At 37.7% G+C, this 21,971-nt stretch overlaps 1 protein-coding gene across 3 annotated transcripts in view; it reads left to right on the top strand.

Moving 5' to 3' along the window:
* Positions 1-21,971, top strand: part of ENOX2 (ecto-NOX disulfide-thiol exchanger 2) — a 329,989-nt gene that overhangs the window by 156,592 nt on the left and 151,426 nt on the right. For 2 of the 3 annotated variants that reach the window (XM_012653274.1, XM_012653275.1), the window contains exon 3: positions 1,117-1,260. The exons of the other annotated variant lie outside the window; for it this stretch is intronic. The gene's annotated coding sequence lies outside the window, so the exon portion shown is untranslated. The remainder of the gene's footprint in view (positions 1-1,116; positions 1,261-21,971) is intronic. 3 annotated transcript variants of the gene reach the window in all.

Below are 21,971 nucleotides of genomic sequence, written 5' to 3'. Positions count from 1 at the left end.
TGGTGGCGCATGCCTGGAGTCCCAGCTACTCAGGAGGCTGAGGCAGAAGGATTGCTTGAGCCCAGGAGTTTGAGGTTGCTGTGAGCTACACTGACGCCACGGCACTCTAGCCCAGGCAACAGAGTGAGACTCTGTCTCAGAAAAAAAAAAAAAAAAAAGAATTGTATAGCTACAGGCCTTAGAAAAATTGAGGGTTAAAGAATGAGTCATATCAGGCTACCCTGATTCCCCTTTTGATAGGATTGGAGAACCAGTGGAGAAAAGGCTTAGAAGAGATGTCTTAACTTTGGGTTTTAACAAAGTTTTTGATTTCACATTTCATGAAGTTTTAAGTGAAACACTTGAAATTCCAGGTGCTGCTACCAGAGGAGTAAGAAACTATCTCTGCTTGCCCCTCATTGAACTGTGTAAGACTGGGAGAGTAGAAAATGCCTTTTGCCATTTTATATGGTACAGCAGCAACTAGTAAAGTGACCACACTTCTAACGTTACATGAAAGGAATGAGATTAACACTACCCAAACCTGGGTCATAACTCCTCATCGCTCCAACTACTAAATAACGCCCTTGCAATTTTTATATCCTTGTTTCCTTTTCTCATTTACCATGAAGTTATTGTTTTCCTTTTTGGAAGCCTGTATATCATCATTGGAAGTGACTTTGACACCAGGATAGTCTGATGATTACATCTACATCAGTTCAACAAACCTTGTAAAGAAAGAATGGAAAAGTTTCAGGAGATAATCCAAGGAATACAAAGCCAAACTTTTTCAAACGAAGAATGGGTCCAACCACAGCCACATTTAAAAAGGATCCTGTCTCTTTAAGGGAGAAAGTAGAAGACAATTGCTAGCCTGTGGCCAGAAATGTTAAGTTGCCACAGAAACAGGAGGGATCTTACAAATGACAGAGCCACTGTCTTATGTTTTAATTCTGTACTTGTCAACAAGATCTGTAAAAATTACAGAAGGCAACTGTCTTTAAGGAATTCACCTGCTACTCCTCCCTAGGCCCTTAAGATTTAAAAGGCTTTCCACTAGTGACTCATATAATAAAATCTGGAGATCATCCCAGTCCTTAATGGAGTCTGGACTTTGGCTTTCTTTTTCTTCTTTAGGATTGAACCAGCTGCCCTTTGACCCTGCCAACAACAACGAGCCACTGCAGTTTGGTAGTACCAGTGGCCCTCTGGTCACAGAAGGCCTCATTGAGAATGGAGGGGAATCGAGCAAGAAAAGAAAGAGAACAAATACTCCTTCAGGTAAGCTAGGTGATAATGCACTGTATTAAGTCAGTGCTATTGAGTCAACATCTTCCCAGAGCCTAGTATGTGGTGAGTCACATACTGTGCTAGGACTAGTAGGAACTACAGAAATGAGAGAGTCCCCTGCCCTCAAGGAACTCATGATGGAATCGAGCAAGGAGAAAAACAGACATGAATAACTCCAATAACACGATAGAGTATCATCAGTGCTGTGGTAAATGTGTAAAAGGAAGAAAAACCTACGGGAGCACAAATGAAGAAGACTAATTCTGCCCTAGGGATCACGAGACACTTTATGGCAGAAGTGACATTTTTGGCTCATCCTTGAAGAATGGGTAGGCTTGAGACAAGAGGAGACGAGTAAAGAACATCAATTTAGGTAGAAGGAATTGCACAAGTGAATGATTTCACTTATACACTTGTCTTCGTATGTATGTGTGGTAGGCCATCCTCACTTGTATTTCTAATGCAGATAACTTCATATATTTGTATCTCCCCACCTCCACCCATTTCCCCATTACACGCTATGCCTACATGTGTTTTATGCCTTTATAATTTTCTTAGAACAGCTGGCAAACACATTCTCCTAAGTCCTCTATAACAGCCCAACTGAATTTTTATCTTCCCTTGCAATCCCCCCTCCAGCTCTTTGTTGCTTGATTATTCATTTGGAAATAGAATTCCTAGTATATGAAGACTTATCTGGGATTTAGGGATGGGCCTAATAGACATGTTGATAGTTATTTTTGGTTTTGTTTTATTTTTTACTATTACTTTCAGTATCTGAATGGAGCGTGTTTACAAGCATAAAATATGTCTGACGCTTAGATCATACGTCTTTCTGGTTATAAATCAAGATATTTGTTAAATGTGAGTTTGGAAAATGGAAATACAGTAAAACATTAGCTATATGTAGCCCTTAAGTAACCAGTGATTCTTAGCTGTATTTTCTGGAGCATAGAAAGGCATAGTGCATAGACAAGGAACTGGCCTGAGCTCTAATCCTGCCTCTATTTCTCTCTGTGGCCTGGAATTAGTTGTTTAACCTGAGTTTCACTTTCTTCAATGTAAAGTAGAAGTGATACTAAAACCTACCTCTTAAGAGTATTATGAGAATTCACTGAAATGATGTAGGTAAAGTGTATCTGTACTAATCACCAAATAAATGTTGCTATTATTTTATCAACATTATTATATAATAATATTATGAATGTCATCTTTTTAAGCATCAACGTATTTCACATTTTTAGATTAACCATTATGGGTACAAATTCTGTGTGTGTGTGTGTGTGTGTGTGTGTGTGTGTGTGTAAAATTGTCTGCCTTTTTAAGGAATATGTTCAACATAATTTGAACTTTGCTTGATCATTTAGGGGCATAATTCTAGTCATTACATGTAATACTGCACTCTAATAATCTATTATAATTTTCAGGGTTTACTAAGGAATATAAGCCTTTTACCTCTACACTAAATTATGCTACACTGTAGAGGTTTTTTAGTTATTACAGCCACATTTACACATGTCCTGTCTCTTTTCTGCAGTCTGCTGTCATTTCTTATTCCTTTCAGTGACCCTTCCTGTAGCAGCCCCTTTTCTCCTTCTAATCAGTTGCGAACTTCAAAAAAACCCAGCCAGCTCTCCAAGTTGATGGGTCACATTAGTGTGATAAGTAAGAGTTAAATCAGCTATAAATGGAACCTGCCATGGATAGAGTGCATGGGATTTAGGGCATCAACTTTAAAATATCTTTTTTGGCTGCTCTGAGGCCTTTTTTGATCACTTACTAGTTTTTCCATTATTTTCATGTTACGTCATGTGCTAGTTTAGGCTGATACCTATGGAACTGTAGTTAACTCATGCAGGTAGGGAAAGGGGGTATGCGTTAATCTGAAGTGTGAACTAATTTTAAAGAATTGCCATTTTATTTCTAATGAGCATATTCAGGGAGAGCAAAGTAACTGTTGCAGATATAGGATTTTAACAGTAGGTTATGCTAATCTATAATTAGCAGAACAATTTGCATTCAAATAATGAATATGCTGAAGTTCTTTAAAAACAGTATGTTCTTTAAAATAGGTGAAATAAGCCCCTGGCAGGCTAAATTAGCTCTCTTGAAATCTTGTTCACACTATTTGCTTAGTGAACCCTTTTTTTGTAGGTAGGGTTACGCCAGCCCAGGTTAAAGTGCCACAAATTCCAAATTAGTGTAGTCCAAATTAATGAGATTTTTCCATACAGGGAGTCTCTCATAATTGTTCAGCAGCAATCTTGTGATATTGTAAATGGACAGATTGCTTTATAATATTATTTTCTTCCTCTGCAGTGCTAGACAAAAGGAAGAGGGAAAATGCTTTTTGTGTAGGAACTTCCCTTTTCCTTTGTCACCGTTCCCTGCATCATGACAAGGAGGGAAGCTAGGTAGGAGCTACCAGCCTATCAGTTCCAAGCTGAGATACACGTTCAGCCATTGCATCACTTGACTCTGTAACACAATTGAGTCAAAGCCATCTCTCGTCCTCTCCTTCACTGCAAATGAGGGAGGGATCGTTACCTGCAGCTCCAGTTCCTCACTGCCCGTTCTTTTTTCCTTCCTTTCCCATCTCTCCTACTTCATACCTTTTCTACAAACTGCCTCTCTTCTTTTGTACCAAAATGACTTCTTAAAGGAAACTAGTGCCCTTCAGATTGTCAAAATCAGTGGCCTTTTGGCAGGTCTCAACCACCTTGACCTCTTTGTTTCATTCGATGCTATTAATATTAACAACTGCCCCCCTTCCTTGAATTCTGTCTACTTTTACTTTCCTTGACAATACACTTTGCAGATTCTTCTTCCTTTTCTGTATCCTCCAAGCCTTCTTCTTTTTGTCTCCCTCGACTGTGAGTATGCTATTATCCACATTTATAGGTGAAGAAATAAAGGTTAAACTTACCCAAGGTTGAACATCTAGCAAGCAATTTGGCCAGGCCTCCAACTCCAAAGCTATTTCTAACTGCTGTGCAATACTTACTATGTCTGTAGATAGTAGGAATCTAGACCCATTACTAAAATGTACATTAAACATTGGTGGCAGACTAGGGAAAGCTGTGTTTGTGTGAAAAATAGGTTAGAATAAGGTGAGCAGAGCTTGGATTTGATATTCTCTAGGATCTCTTCAAGCTCTGAGATCTCATGGTTTCTCTTTTCAGCTTTCTTTTCTTTTCTGCTACTCCCCAAAACAAGTCTTATATTTCAGCCAAGCTGATCCACTACTTTTCTTCGGAGGCATTGTGCTTACCTACCTCAGTACCTAGCTTATGCCATTCATTTCCCTTGCCTCATATGTTCTTCTTTCACCTGTTAAAATCTTGTCCAACTACAGTGCCTAATACAAGTCTTGCCTTCTCCAAGAAGCCTTTTGAATCATTCTAGTTAGAAGTGTTCTCTTGCACCTCTGAAATCCCTTGGTCATTATGTTCATATAATACTTGACACTGATTACAGACCACCTTAAATGATTGCTTATCTCTTTATATGTATATGTCTTAGCCTTTCAACTCAGTCATCAGCCCCTTACTGGAAGGGTCCCTGATTTATGTGTCTTTTAGCAGATTTGGTGTCTTACACACAATAGATGCTCAAGAAATAATTATTGATTGATCATGTATTTGCTTTCTCTCTGCCTTTATATTTTTTATTTTTATTATTTTCTTGTCACTCTCAGAGTGGAGCTTTGCACAGAACTGGGCACTTGGTATCTGATGTTGATCACAGGCTCACTTGTCTCTAAAGGTCAAACTCGAGCAGCCACAAATCAAATCTGGGTGCATGTGAAAAGAATATCTGGCCCTAATGGAATCCTTGCCTCATTACCAGATGAAATTTCATAAGTGCCCAAGGGAAACTGATAGGTGGAGTTTGGGTATCCTGCCTCAACTGTCTATGAAGTAGATCAGTAATCTGGATTAGATATTACTGCCATATCTGACCATAAACTCTTTCTTTGTGGATCTGGCTGCTATATAACTTTTATCCTAAGGTGAGCTCAGAATTCTTCAGAGTGTGTTTGCTCTCAAATTTTACCCTTTCCTCAAGGAAATGTTTCCTCGGCGATGCTGCAGCTGTACAAATTGTCTAAAATAGCAGTGAATCCACTTATTCAGATAGTACTCTATGGAAAAATAGTAGAAGATTGTTAAACCCATGTAAAATCACAATGTTAAGTTCCTTTCCCAAAGATACCAACTGCATCCTGCTTTGAGAGTCACGTGGATTTGTAGAAGCAGAGATACCAACCCTTTCATCAAATACTTCCACTAAAGTGGAAGAATCCATGAGTCAACAGGCCAAACAAATGATGACTAAAATCAAATACATTGTTTTAAACAACATCATGGTACATTGATACTCAAGTGTCAGCTTTGTTTCTGGAAGAGTAGGCAACTAACTAGGAATAATTATGGTACCAAAGTGAGCATACAGATGTGAATGTAGTCCTATTTACATTGTCTTTTCTCGATAGGCCTGTGTTAAAAGATAGATTTGCACTTAAATACACGATACCCAGTACTGAGTAGTATTGCCAAAGTTCATGTGAATAATGAATAGCTCAGTATGAAAAGAGAGATCTTCAACCATTTTCCATTTGCAATAATAATTAAATCATAAGCATTCAAGATCTCTAGGAAGACCCTTCAAATCAATAATAGTTTGTATTGGCATGGTGATTCTTTTTCTCTTAATGTACTTTCATTCTCACTGCATTTTACAGATGAGGTGCTAATAACCAGGGAGGAGAAATGACTTTGCCTAAGGTGGACTAGCATCACCAAGAATGTTATATTAAGATAAGGATCCCCAGAAGGTATCTAGACTTGATGATAGACCTCCTAACTCAGTTCTCAAGGTTTCCTTTAGAATTTCTCAAAGTCAAAATGAGACTTGACTATATAAAGACAGTGCTAGCACTACCAAGGCTAGATTATAGGAAGTGGGCCTGCAGAGCAGCAAGAAGACATTCAGTTAGACATAAGAAAGAACTATATCACACAAGGAGTGCAATGCGCACCACCCGAAGGATGGACATATTTGAAACTCAGACTTGGGGGGGGACCAAGGGCAACATACGTAACCTAAACATCTGTACCCCCATAATATGCTGAAATAAAAGAAAAAGAAAAAAAAGAAAGAACTATATCAGACTGTGTTATCAGAGAAGTTGTTTAAGCTCATTTGGAAGAGAAATATAAAAATGAGATGAACACTCATCTGCCTGGGAGTACTTTTGTTTCCTTTCTTACCTAGAAGGGCTGTGAACCAGGATACTTTTCTATGACACTTAAAGCCCTTTGATTTACCTCAGACTCACAGGGCTGAGCCTTTTATTTCACATGTACTTTGAAATCCACAAATGAAAGCATTGATTGTTTTTAAAGAGAGAAAATTCCACCATTTTATATCTTGGTGTGTGGTATTTCTAGCATGTCAGCCGAATTATTATATTGCCAAAGGCAAGAAGAGCCTATTGTTCCTTCAGATGGAATTAAAATAAGAAAAAGAGTAGACTAACAGCCCTACTCCGTTTCTTTAGTCCTTTAGACATTTTTATCTGATTACAGTTTCAAGAAATAAAATCATTATCTCGATAACTAGAGGATCAAAAAAGTAAGCTGACTTCCTTCTTTCTCAGGTCTGATAGAAAGTCAGTGTGAAATTTTCCATCTTAAAGGACTATCCGGGGGAGGGGAGACAGGGTTCCACAAAAGAGGCAGGATAGAAAAATGCAAATACATCTCTCTTAAGTTGCTCCAATTATTGGAATAGCTTTGGAATGATTTTGTAACTTCATTGTACTTAAGTCTTTAAGAGTTCTTCTCTTGATAGCCATATAGTATAAGTCAGCCTCATATGTTGGTAATATAGAGGCTAGTGAGTAGATGTTTAGTCCTAGTATTTGAGAGTTGGAGACAACCTCATCTAACTCTTATAATTTTTAGCAATTAAGAAACTGAGACCCTGAGAAGGGACTTGTCTAAAGTCACATGGTTAATTCATGGCAAAATGAGAACTAGTTATTACCTGACCCATATAATCATTTCAAATTGGCTAGGACTGTGGCACATAATTGATTCATTTTTACTGTAGCAAGTTTATCTATAACCTAAAAGTGCTAGCTTTCCCCATGCTAATAGTATTATGGGATTTGTAGCAAGCTACCCCAGAGGTATATGAGGCTCCATATCCGTTCTGGTTGCACACAGGGAAAGGCCCTTTGTTCTCAAGATAGAAAAGGAGTTTGAGACTGGGAAACATGTATGAGGGAATCACTTCTGTAGAGATGGACTCAGACAGCTCAGCAAATAACAGAAGAAACTCTTTGTGACACCTGCTTACTTGGCAGGGGACAGTTTGTATCTCATCCAAGCCCACTCTTAAGGCCACTCCATCTAGATAGGAAACCATTTTATAATTATGTTTTGTCTGTGATTTAAACTTTGTTGCATAATTTTGTCTAGAGTATATCTTCTAATTTTTTGATTTTTGGGCAAAGGCTTATCTGAAAAAAATCAATTTTAGGTGAGAAAAACTAAATTTCAAAGTAAGAGGATTCTCAGATTTTGGGAGGTTGTTTTTATCTCTTGTTAGCTTCGTAAAGTGCTCAAAGCAACTGTCATCCTTATCCTTGGGGTCTGTACAGGCCTCCCTGACCTTAATAAGAGAAATGAACACACTCAGACATGTAGTGAAAAGTATACTGAAGACTGTAGGCTTAGTACTGGATTTGCCACTTATCATTAGTCTTTTGACCTTGGGAAAATCACAGAAGCCATTTCTAAGCCTCAGTTTCCACATCTGTTTAATGGGAAAAGCATTTTGAAATCTGTCAGGTAATACTTTTATAGTTACTGCTCTGCTTGTGAGGGCTTGAGAGCATGATGTAACCACACTGCTTTTCTCCTTCCACTTTTGAACCAAACTGAGAAAAAGCACAAAAAGCCATGTGAGGAACAAAATATGATATGAGCCTTATTATAGGTAAAACTGGATTAAAAAACATGGCTTTTACCTAAGGCCTCATGAGACTTCCTACCACCTCCAGCTCCAAATGCATACCTTGATACCCAACTGTGGAGAAGACTGAGTCTTCAAGGCAGACCACTTACCTTCCCAGTGCTACTGAGAACGATGGCCTGTGTCACACCTCAGTGGAAGCTAGAAATTAAGAGCAAAGTGGACCTGTAGGCCTGCCTCTAGAAGACCGTGAGTGCCTGTGCCCTAAGCTCTGCTCACTTTATCAGAGAAAGAGGGTCATCTCAGTTGGAAGATATTCAGACCTGAGAGCCAGAATGCACAGGGTAGGCCATGAATGAGCACTTATCTTTATTTTAATCTTACCAATCAGGCAAGGCCATGCTGAAAGCCCAGAGAAATTTCCGTAGTACTCTGTCCCCATTCACAAACACAATGGAAATTTCCTCCTCCCTATGGAATGGTGACAAGTGAGACAAGAATCCCCACAACTTCCAACATCACTGTTTATTTTAAGATTAACATGACTTTTGATTTTTCAAAGTCCTATCCCTGGGATTTATTTTTTTATAGCAGGGGAAACTGGCAATAATGGTCCATAGTATGGTATAAATAAGTAGAGTTGTTCTAGTACACATATGTTACACTTAGATTTTTACTTTTCCATATATAAAATCAAGACAAATTGCAAATGAACCAACTTCATATCATCTAATATAGCCTCAAAATAATACGTTACACTGAAGAGATATCATTTTCATCAATTTTATTTTTACTTATTTATTTTTTTTGAGACAGAGTCTCGCTTTGTCAACCGGCCTTGAGTGCCGTGGCGTCAGCCTAGCTCACGGCAACCTCTAATTCCTGGGCTCAAGCAATCCTCCTGTCTCAGCCTCCGGAGTAGCTGGGACTATAGGCATGCACCACCACACCTGGCTAATTTTTTTTTCTATCTTTAGTAGAGACAAGGTCTCACTCTTGCTAAGGCTGGTCTCAAATTCCTGACCTCAAGCAATCCTCCTGCCTCTGCCTCCCAGAGTGCTAGGATTATAGGCTCAAGGCGCTGTGCCCAGCCAGCATTTTCATGAATTTTAAACACAGAGTATTTCTGCTGTTATTTCAGCATTGTCATTTGCATGTGGTTGCAAACTCTACAAGTCTTCCCTTCTCTTCCATGACACCAAAGTATAACAATTAAAATACTGTTTTACTACTAATAGCTAATACCAATGGAACACCTACCGTGTGCCAGAGAGTTGTAAGTATTTCAAATGTGTTAACTTATTTGATTTTCACAGCAACCCTGTGAGGTAAATATAATTATTATCCTCACTTTGCAGATAAGGAAACTTAAGCACAGAGGCTAATTTGTCCAAATAATAAGTAGAGGAGGTGAGATTTAAACCTAGGGAGTGTAGCTTCAAAATTGGTGTCCAGAATCCATTAAATTAGAATGGAGATGGGGGCAGGTGTCAGCGTTATTTAAGAGCACTCGAGAGGATTCCAATATGCAGCCAGGCTTGAGAAGCAGTGCAGCTAATTATACAGTATCAGAGGAACTGGGTGTACCTAGGCCACTGTGTTTCCGAATGTTAGATGTTTGTAGTATTCTATGACAGAATGTGTGTAGAGTCCTCTGTTAAGAACTGAAGTGACAGAAGTGGCAATGAAGGAGTAGACCGAAAGATAGTAAATAAAGTGGTTGTGTAAATGTTGACCTCTCTAGGTATCTCAACACAGAAAGAAGAGACCACCTAATTTGCAATTTCCTCTTGTTCTGTTCTATTTCCTGATACCCATTTATTATCTATAAAAATAAAAATCCAGGATGATGAAATTCCCTCTCGTGGGCTAGAGAACAGTCTTAATTTTTTTTTCCAATCTTCAATATCCTCTATAATGTAAGCTATTCAATTTAAGCCATGTAGGTTGTAGTATTTCACATTGAGCAATTGCTTGTGTAATAGAATTAATTTTAAAATATTTTGCTTATTCTGCATTTGAATTTTAAGCAAAAACAACTTTCATGTGCAAGCTGTTTTATGGAATGTGGTGAGAGTTGATGAGAATGGCACACAAAGCCATTATAGATATGCTTAACTGAAGAAATGAAGTGTACTAATTTTGTGGGAGGGAGCGGGTTTCATCAGGTGGTATTCCCTACCCACGGTCACTTTCTTCTGCATATTTGATTCAATAGCAACAATAATCGTGGCAGCAGCTTTTATTAAATATTGATTATAAGTCAACCACTATGACCAAGTGCTTTACATATATAAACTCAAGCAAATTTCACAATAAATCTATAAGATAGATACCATTTCCTCCTTTGTTTACAGTTTAAAAAAAACCTGAGGCTTGGAAAACTTAGGAAACTTTCCCAGGCTACAAGTAACCGTTGTTAAGAGCATGGCTTCAGATTCCTGGCTCTGACCTGAGGCAAGTTATTACAGATCTCTGAGCCTAGTTTCCTCACCTACAAAATTAAGATAATAATACCAAGTGTACGGGGTTGCTTTAGGATTCAGTGAGAAAATGAATACACGGTGTTCTTTTGTTTGATAAACATTTATTTAGTCTTAATAAGTGTGAGGCATTGTGGTAGGCATTAAGTTACCCTAATAAGCTGTGAATAAGACAGACACCAACCCTGGCCTTGTGATGCTCACAGTATAGTGAGGAAGCCAGTCATTAAGCAAATAATTATATAAATAATGAATTATTTGCAATTATGCTGAGTGCTATGAAAAAGTGACTACTCATAGTGAATTCCTATTAAATAAGAGCAAATATTTACCGAGGGGCTATTATGTGCTGGGCACTACGCCAGGTAGAGAATTGAGTGCAAGTGCACAACTGGGATGAAGAGTGGAAGCATTTCGTGAAATTGTGTGTCAGATCGGTGTGAGGTTAAAGAAGCCATCTGCTTTCCTCTCATCAATCAAGGAAGCTTTGGGGGAAGGAAGTAAAATTTCAGAATATGCTTAGTTTATTTCACTGGAAAGAGAACAGATCAAGTTGAAAGTGTGCCTTCCTTCCCCTTAGTTCCTAGAGATTCTGTAAGTCTTGTAATGTAAGGGGCATACCTAGCATGTGTGGCCTTTGGATCTGGCAAGAGAGAGTTTAAGAGGCTTATGTGACAAACCACAGGGACAAGACTTTCCCTCTGAGATGAATGCTAAGTGATGAATTTGTTTTCTAATCTGGCTTTTTTCATTCCCCATCATAATTACCCTGATCTAGGATGAACAGCCTGAGAAACATTGACTAATGCATCCTGAATTATCTCAGCAAGGTTACCACAAGATTTCAGCTTCTCTTGATTTTGTGCCAAGTCTCTGTTAAGCAGTTCTTACCACATTAGGTGTGTGTAGAGACGACTATAGATCTTACAGGCTAGGGCTTGCCATCAATTAAGACTATTGTCCTTTGCTGTGGGGTGCCACTCTCTCTTTGGCACAGCCTACAAAGACAGAGATGACTTCTACTTTTTGTCCTGTCAAACAGCCAGGTGGTTGATTGGAAAGCTTTGTGTTGCAGCTCAGACTGCCCAGAAGTGTTTTACGCCTTGATTGGGGTTGAATCAAGTAGTGGTAGCTAAGGAACTTGATTATCTGCCTTCCCTCCGGGCCCCTAGCTGATGAAGTTGTGTGTGACTTAGGACTCGACACCCCAATAGGTGAAAGTCTGTTTACTATAACTCTGTGAAGAAAGTCCTATTTGTACTCTCATTTTACACATGAGATTCAGAGGTTCACTGGCTTGCACAAGAGTGGACAGCCAGTAAGCTATTCAAACCTGTGTTTCTAGATGACAGTGGGTCCTGTGCACTTTGCACCGTGCCCCGCTGCTTTCTATAGTTTCTGAAGAAGGCAATGCTGTGATCTGAGCTGTAATTTCAGGAGATACTCTAACTGAAGTATCTGTAGCATGGATTATAAAGGGGCAAAACTAGAGATGTGGAGACAAGGTTAAAGTCTTTTGAAATAGCCCACAGAAATGAAATATGGGCCTGAATCAGTGTTATGGGAATAGGGATGGAGAAGAGGGGGTAGATCCAAGGAATTTAATGGAGGTATATCATCCTGAACTGGTAGGGCTTGAACAGTCATAAAGCCTATGAAATGAAAAAGATACTAAAATCATCTGGCCTAGTTCTCTATCTTTAAGCAGAATATAATTATGCCCACTTTTATAGGTAAGTCAACTCAACTGTGATTCAGCCTAAATGACTTGTCCAAAGTCCCAAGCTGTTTTGGACAGAAAGGAGCTGGAACTCACAACTCCTTGTTCCTACTGCAGTCCTCTTTCCACTAAAGCATGAAGTTTCCCAAATCTGTTTTTGTTCATCTGGTTTTTTATCTAAAAATATCTTTACTGAAGTACATAAAAGTACACAAACCATATGTGTACAACGGTGAACTTTTAACAAATAGCACACTCATGTAACAAGCACCTGAAACAAAGCACAGGTATTTCTGGTACCCCAGAAGACTCCTTTGTCCTTTTCCAGTCACTCTCCCACAAAGATAATTTCTACCCTGACTTTCTCTCCCTCTTTTAAATAACTGCCTCATGGGCCATGTCAGGGATTGGGAAATTTACTATAGGGATCCTCCTGTTGATGGATATTTAGATTATTCTTGTCTATTTGCTGCCACCACAAACAGTGCTGCAAAGAACAGCCATGAGCATTCTTCTTTGTACATGTGAGCAAATGTTACTCTAGAACAGAGTCCAAGAAGTAAGATTGCAGGGTTGAAGGGTTAAGGGCTTTGTACATTTTGATGACTAATAATAATACCATGATGACCTCTGCAAAGGCTTTCCCAAGTCACACTCCCAACCGTGGTATTTGAGAGAGTCATTCCCTATCTTGTTGCCAGCACACGATATCATCAATCCTATGAATTTTTGCCAATTTGATAGGTCAGAAATGACAGCTCCTCATTGTTTTATTTGCATTTCTCTGATGAATAGTGGAATTGAGCATATTTCTCAAATATTTACTAACTCTCTGTGTTTCTTTTATCAATCATTTGTAATATCCTTTACCCATTTTTCTTTGATTATTTGTGGTTTTTTTTATTATGGACTTGTGAAGGTTCTATGACATAAAAGTCATAGAAATTAATGCTTTTTCTGTTAAATGTGTTACAAATGTTTCTTCATGTATTTTAACATTGCTTATGATGTAGTCTTTCGCATCAAGTCTGTTTTATAAAGTTATTTCCCTCTTGTAGATTTCTTTGTCATTCCTGTAAGTATGGAAGAATCACACCTTCTGGACTTTTCAGAGCAGCCCCAGTATCACATTCAATTCCATTGTTCCAAAAGTACAAGTACATACATCACATTATGTTTTCCTAATTGTAGAGTCAGAAATTTTAGTCATTCCACCTATAATCGTTGCCAGCTTGGTCTGTTTTCCAGACTGGATCCAGGTGCTCTTTGAGAGAAAAATAGGGTAGCAGGACACACCTGTCTTATTGCTGTGGAATCTGGTATGTGCTAAAGGGAATGTGAATATGGTGTAAACTCCGGTCATTCTAACATTGTGTCCCCAGCTGTCTTCTGCTATGACACTCAGACAACTTAGGCACTTCGGAATGTTTGGTTGCCACATGAAAGTGTTTGGTTACATAGAATGAGGTCTGGAAAAGTTCTGTCTGCTATCTATAAAGGGAAATGGAACATCTTCTTTTGACACATGGAAAATCTCTTAAATTCCCATTCATATTATTTAGGGCTATAAAAATTAGACCATCTAAGAAATAAAGAGTTTGCTAATCAAATGTTTAAAAACTGTCAGGATAATATTGAGCCTATTTATGCAACCAGTTTGGAAGTATTCTCAGCAGGAGACAATTGCAAACAAGTAATATGCTAATATTATTCAGCAAACATTTATTGGATGTCTAGTGTGTGTCAGGTGATGTTGGATAGAAGGGTAGATAAATATGCTAATTTCTAGCAGAAACTGAGACCTGAATAAGACCTAGCTTCAGTCTATAAGGTGCCTATATCTGGTGAATAGAAATTATTCCCTTCCATTGATGAAAAACACTTCCCTAGGAATCCTAAAGGGACCACATTTGTTGGGTTTTAGTTAGAATTACTGAGTTTACATGAAAATAATAAAGCTGAATTCACCCTCACTTAATCACTACCAGTGCCTCTTTCCTGAATTTTTCTCTCAAGAGCCCCATTATTATACTCTTGTTTTCAGGAAAAGCTGATGTGGGCATTCAAGTAAGCAAAAAAGATGCCTTGTCCTTTTCCAAATTTCCTTTGTCCAAGTGTTACTGACACCTTTCGGTTATATAAGTGGAAATAATCTTTGTTTGGATTGATGGGTATTTAGATGGCAAAAATAAGAAAAAAAAAAAAGGTAAGATGAGGTCCTAAGCCTGCTTAAGCTTTAAGTGTCCTAAGAAATGACATATTTTTCACTGAGGAATGTTCTGGTGTGATAATTGACTTCCTGTTGTAGACTGAATGTGGCCTGAGAAGAAAGTACTTCCCCTAGATTATGAAACAGGCAGTGTTGGTATTGTACTTCCAAAATTAATTCAGTAAACATTTGCTCCAATAATTAGGCTCCGTAGAGTGTCATGCTGAGGGTACATTTTCATTTGTGTGCAATTTAAAACTTTCTTGAGAGTAGGTCAGCTTAAAAAATGACTATGAATATTGAACTGATCATCTTCCCCTCTATCCATACCCTCTCAGCCCCATCCAAGCTATGTTTGAGGTTTAGACCCAGTGAAGAAACTTCTGGAGAATCAGATCTTCAAGGATGGTCCTATAATTTTGAATTCTGTCTCTTTGCACCCTGCCCTCCCCACAACACACATACTCATACCATTTCTCACAATTATTCTTTGAAAGGATCTTTGCTTCCAAGAGAGCCCCTGAGTTATTTTTACAATTTAGCAGCAGCCCAGTAATTCTCTCCCCTTCCCTGTGGAGCAGGTGCTCAAGTCTTTCAGATTTCTTTGGCCATTCGTGGTTAGTTTTCTTCCAGGACAAGAATCTGTAGCTCTGAGCATCTCCAGAAGGGCCAAGAAATCCCCACAGAGAGGTCTACTATTAGATTGAAAACTTAGTTGAGAATAAGAAAACAATCAGAGAATACAACAAGGTGGTGGGGAGCGGGCTGGGGTGATGGGAAAGAGCAATCATCTAGTTCAGTGTTTTAACCAACATGCCTGAGAGGTACACATTTGTATCTGTTTGGCACTACAGCAGTCATCCTTATGAGGGGTTGGTGGTGACTAGAAGCAGTTATTCCTACTGGTGCAGCTTATAAAAAATATTTTCAGGGGAAGGGCATATGTTTAGTTTTAGAAAACTGCCTCCCCTCAGCTTTTAATTGAACTAAGTTTCCAAACATCCTACAACAATTCAGTGGCTTAACGATGACTGGAGCCCATGTCTCAGGACTCCCCTTTTCTTTTTTGTTGTACTCTACTATGTGAAAAAGAAAAGAGACAAGAAGTAAGACAGCAGGGGAGAAAGAAGGGAAAAAAAAATAACTGCCTGTAATAGTGTGCCTGCCTCCATTGTCACTTAGTCCCACAAAAGTTTCAAACAGCCTGAACCAGGGGTGGGAAACCTTCGGCCTTAGGGCCACACGTGGCCTTCTGGATCCTTGAGTGCAGCCTTTTGACTGAATCCAAATTTTATAGAACAAATCCTTTTAATAAAGGGATTTGTTCTGTGAAGTTTGGATTTGGTGGAGGGGCCATAGCTGGGGATTTGGAGGGCCACATGTGAAGGCCCTTGACTTCAAATCCCACCACTGTTGTCTTTTACCAGGCAACCTCCCTTGAGCCCTGTTACAGTAACAGTGGACTCCTTGCTAGAATGTGCCCTGTGCTTTCAGTCCAGTCCCTCTACCCAGAATATCCTCCTTCTCTTAACCAGGCAAAATCTAATTTGCTTCCCTGAATGAAAATGATTTACAATAGCATGGATACTTTTTGCCAAGATATCTGCAAGTATTAATAGTAACATTGCAGTAATATGCATTGCACTTCCACAATTTTTATCTTATTTGAAGAAAAACATTGCCAAGACCCAGCCCTCCAACATGGCCACCTCTACCATTATCTTCCAGTCTGAATTAAATTCTCCCATGTTCAAATTAATATAATGCTTTTTTTTTCCTTTTATAGCACTTATTATTGCTTGTCTTTTATTATAGGAATTTATATACACGTGTAGATTCTCCCAGCTTATAAGTTCATGAAAGCAAGGGCCATGTCTTATTCATCTTTATGTCTTCCAATCACAGTACCAGTCACAGTGTTACATGTATAGTAGGTACTCAGTAAATATATTCAGTGAATGAGTAAATTTTTCTTATTTTCATAGGATTTCTTTTCTTGAACTCAACATATTCTCTGCTATATTGCCCATTCTGCAATGACAGAAGCCTCATTTGTTTATTCATCCATCCATCCATTCATTCATACATTCATTCATTCCACAAATACGTATCACCTGCCTACTTTGTGCCAGGTACTGTTTTAGGTGATAGATATACAGCAATAAATAAAACAATGTCTGTCCCTGCCATCATGAAGTATACATTCCAGAGAGTGAGACAGGTATTAAATAGATATATAAGTTCGGGTACTTAGTTGCCTAAAAAAAATATATAGGAGGTTAAGGGTACACAAAATGAACAAGGGCTATAAGTTAGATAGGGTGGCTGGGGAAAGCCTGATTGACTTTCTTATACAACACTACCCCTGACCCTACCTCCCAGTAGCTAGTACAGAGCTAAACACATAGTTTACTGCCTGTGAAATATGCTAACTTTCACAACATCCATATGAGGTAGTAGGATAAGAGCCAGTATTGATTATGGCTTTAAAGTTTGGTCTCTGGAATCCTGGGCTTGGAACTGCCATAAACTAGTCTGTGATCTTGAACAAGTAACTAGAGTCTCTAAGTCTTAGTTTCCTAAATCTGCAAAATGAAGAATATAGCACCTACCTCATAAGATGATTTTGTGTATTACATGAAATAATCAATGTTAGATTGCTTATTTTGAAGACTACATGAAATAATGAATGTAAAATTCATCAGAATGTAACAAACAGCCCAGAAGTAGAAAAAAGGTTTTCCCTATGGAAAAAGATGAAAATAAATCCTTTCTTATAGTATATACAAGTTCAATTAAGAGTATAAGTTTCAAAAACAAAATTTCTAAACTTTTAGTAGAAAATGTTAGGGAATATCTTCCTAACCTTGGCATAGTGAAAGATGTCTTAAGGCACAAAGAGAATTGACTATAAAATAAAAAATTGATAGATTTAACTATATTAAAATTTAAAACTTTGTTCACCAAAATACACCTTAAAGAATGGGAAAAGACAAGTTATAAACTGAAAGAAAATATTCACAAAACACAATTAACAAAGAAATAATATCAAAGATACATAAAGAAGTTGTAGGAATTATTAAGAAAGGATAAGCTATCCCATAGAAAAATGGACAAAAGACATGAACAGACATTTCAGAGAATTGTAGACACATATGGCCAATTAACTTGTGAAGAAAGATTTAACATTAGTATGAATCAAGAAAATGAAAATCAAATCACAATATCATTTTATACCCAACTGATTGACAAAAAATAAAAAATGACAATACCAGGCAGCCTTTCTCAATTGGGGTTCCTGGAAAGAACAAATTGCTAATGCCCTAAGGCATCCATTGTATATAAAGAATTAACTTCTCTCCTATGCATCTTGAATGATATTAGATATATACTATCCTTGGAGAATTGAGGAGATAATCACTCAAATATCTTCTGAGTCCTGTGGTTCAGATGAGATACCAGGGCTGAAAAAGCCAAGTGTTAGATATGTAAAATTCTTCAGAATGTAATAGCCCAGAAATGAGGAGCCACATGATTTCTAATATGTTATTGGTAGGAATATTTATATAAATTGCTGCAAGCACTTTGGAATACATTTTGGTGTTATCATATGAAAGTTGAACATTCATATACCCTATGACCCCAAAATTCTACTCCTGAATACCCGAGAGAACATTTTACTCATGTATAACAGGAGACACGTACAAGCATGTTTATAGCAGCACAGTTCAAAATACAAAATCCTAGAAACAAACTAAATTCCCATCAACATTAATAATGGATTAATAAAATGTGGTATATTCATGCAGTAAGCATATTATATAGCATTCAGAACAAATGAACTACAGTCACACACAAAAGTATGGATTAATCTTAGCAATGTAATATTAGATGCAAAAGAAAACCCTAAAAGATTACATAGAGCATGTTATATTTTTATAAAGTTAAAAATACAATAGAAATATGTAATTTTGAGATTACCTATAGGTCTAATTAAACTATTTAAAAAGAAAAGCAAAGGGATAATGAACATAGGATTTAGGATAATGGTTACCTTAGCTGGGAGGAGAAGCAGCATGTGGGTTGGGGGAGGAGTAGAGGGACCCTTAAAGTTAGCTATAGATTATTGTCAACATCTTAGCTTTTATTTTGGGTTGTGAGTTTGCGGGTGCTTATTACATTATTAAAAATAACTGGCTAAATAACTAGGAGACCAGTGCTGAGAGTGTGTCATGAACCAAGTGTCATGGTTAATCCAATTTGATACATGTAAGACCCTAAAATAAATACATAAATAATAAAGTGTTTAGTCCAGTGCTTGTGATACAAAATAAGGCTGGGTAAATGGCAGTTATCATTGCTAGCATTTCTTCCTCCTATTCCTCCTCAATTTTCCTTCTGTCAAGCAATCATTATCTTCCTATTGTGCCTGAGAAATAATGATTCTGAGAAGTATTAATTTGCATGAGGTTGCCCCAAATGACTAAGAGAATTAGGTTTAAAATCTAATAGTTCCTGAATTTTCAACGTCTTATAAATGCATTAAACCTCTTTCATTGAATTGTACTTTTTTAAACATTTTGAAAGTACTCTGCACATGTACTTTTAGGATGTTACCAACACCAAAAGCTTTAGCCTCTGCATATTATGACTTTGGTACTCAAAATCATAATAGTATATTAATCTAATAGTGGCAGATGGTCTTGAATTAGGGCACTCTGCTGGAAGATTATAGTGTATGATGAATGGGTGGTTAGAGAAAAAATCGTGCTTTTAGTCTCGATCTGTAAGTCTGTTGGCTATGATTTATTTATTTATTAGACTTTACCTAGTACCTTCTCTTCATTCCTTCCCACAAACATTTCTCTATTCCTACCATTAAAATAGCTGGAGTATATCTTTTTAGGAGAACACATTTTTAATGTCACAGTGGAGAAAAATTGACTTGGAGTTGGTTGTCTGATTTCAGTGTTCTTTTGTGGGGAAGGGTTCAGTACATAACAGGAAAGAGAAAACTGAATGACTAGCAGAAGATGAAACCATATTAAGAGATTAGACTATATATGTCCCTTTAAGCATGAGCATCTTTAAATTTAAGACAAATAGGGGAACTTCTACTTCCAGGAAGACAGAGTTGGATGTGCTTTTTCCTATTTCTCCCACTAAGTACAACTTAAAACACTGGATATTATATATTTAAAGATCGCAAGAAGACTGAAAGCTACCGAGAAGGCAGAGTGTCTAGGCACCTCAGAACCTAAGGAATGCCATGTTGGTGAGTTCCCTGGATTTCCCTTTTGCCTCCTATATCTTATATTTGGAGGTGAAAAAACTGATATCTCAGAAACCCCAGCGGGTATAGACAAAAGCTCCAAAAAAGCCCATGTTCTTTAGCCAAAGGACCAGGAAAGAGAAGCCTAGTGAGATGGAAAATTTGTAGATGATAGCTAAGCTCTCTACTCCAGTTAAACACCACATAAAAGAACTGTGACCAAGTGAGCAACCTAGATTTCCACCTTCACAAAGCTCTAATGAGGCATATCAATACCCCTGCCAGGGACATCCACCAGGGTACTGTGAGAAAAGGCAAAGTACCAAGCTGAAACTTTCATCCTCACTAGCTAGCAATGAACCTCCCCCCACCACACACACAATGTATCAGGAAAGAGTATTTGGGGAGCCTGGACTTCTACTCCTCCCTGACAATTGACAGTCATGAAGCCACTCCTACCCACTGAGGTGATGTAAGTGGAGACCTAGTAGAGATTCATGATTGTCTTCATAATCCAGAAGCCCACTCCCACAAGGTATCATTGGAGACTAATAGGGAGCTGGAACTCCCACCCCTGCCTAACAATAACAAGAAGACCATTTCCCTCAGATGTCAATGGAAGTCAAGTGGGGAACCTGGACTTCTGCATTCATCTGGCAGTAATGAGGCAATGCCCCCATCCCCTGCTAGAATGATGTTAAACAACGCCAACAAAGCAGAAGGTTTAAATAAGATCCATAGTCTCATAAAATAATACCCAAAATGTCCACATCTCAATTGAAAATAACTCATCATACCAAGATCCCAGGAGATTTCAAACTGAATGAAAAATTACTGTAAATAGATGCCAACACTGAGATGACAGAGATGTTAGAATTATCTGGCAAAGATTTTAAAGCAGCCATGATACAAATTGTTAAATGAGCAATTATGAACACACTTGAAACAAATGAAAAAATAGAAGGCTTCAGTAGAGAAATGGAAAGTCTCAGCAAAGAAATGGAAAGTCCCGCAAAGATATAGAAGACATAAAGATGATCCAAATGGAAAATTTACAACTAAAAATATTAGTGATAACTAAAACAAAAAGCTCCATGAATGGGATAAATAGCAGAATGGAGAGGTCAGAGGAAAGAATCAGTGAATTGGAAGATGGAAAAATAGCAATTAATCAAGCTGAACAATAAAGAGAAAATATACTAAAACATAATGAATAGAGCCTAAGGGATGTGTCACACTATAACAAAAGAGCTAATACTCATGCTATCAGAGTACAGGAAGGAGAGGAGTACGAGGATGGGTCTAATAAGAGCACCTGAAGAAATAATGTCTATAAACTTCCCCAATTTGACATGAGATATAAACTTACAAATTTCAGCAGTGCAGGTGAGCAAATTCCTAACAGGATAAACCCAAAGAAATTCATACCAAGACACATCATAATGAAACTTCTGAAAAGTAAAGACAAAGAATCTTGAAAGAAGACAGAGAAAAATAACACCTTACCTACAGGGGAAAAACAATAAAAATGACAGCAGATTTCTCATCACAAACCATAGAGTCTAGAAGGAACTGGCATAATCCCATACCCAGTGAAAATATTCTTCAGAAATGAAGGGGAAATCATGACTTTCTCAGATGGAGGAAAAATAAGAGCATTTATCACCAGCAGACCTACTGTAAAAGAGCTAAAGGAAGTTCTCTAAGCATAAAAGAAATGATAAAGGAAGGAACGTTGGAACATCAGGAAGGAAGAAAGAACACAGTAAGAAAAATATGGACAAACAATCAAAGAAAAGCAAGAGTGACTATTTTAATATAAGACAAAGTAGACTTCATAGCAAAGAAAAATACTAGGAATAAAGAGAGCATCAATTCACCAAAAAGATATAGTAATCCTAAATGCTTATGTATCCAAAAAAAATTGCTGCAAAATGTGTAAAACAAAAACTAGTAGAACTGAAAGGAGAAACAGACAAATACATAATGATTCTTAGGTACCTCAACATCCCCTCTTAACAATTGTAATAACAA

The sequence above is a fragment of the Propithecus coquereli genome, unplaced genomic scaffold (genome assembly GCF_000956105.1).
Source record: "Propithecus coquereli isolate 6110/MARCELLA unplaced genomic scaffold, Pcoq_1.0 Scaffold42, whole genome shotgun sequence".
Lineage (NCBI taxonomy): Eukaryota > Metazoa > Chordata > Mammalia > Primates > Indriidae > Propithecus > Propithecus coquereli.
The sequence above is the reverse complement of the archived record's forward strand: the minus strand, read 5'-3'. Positions and strand labels throughout refer to the sequence as shown.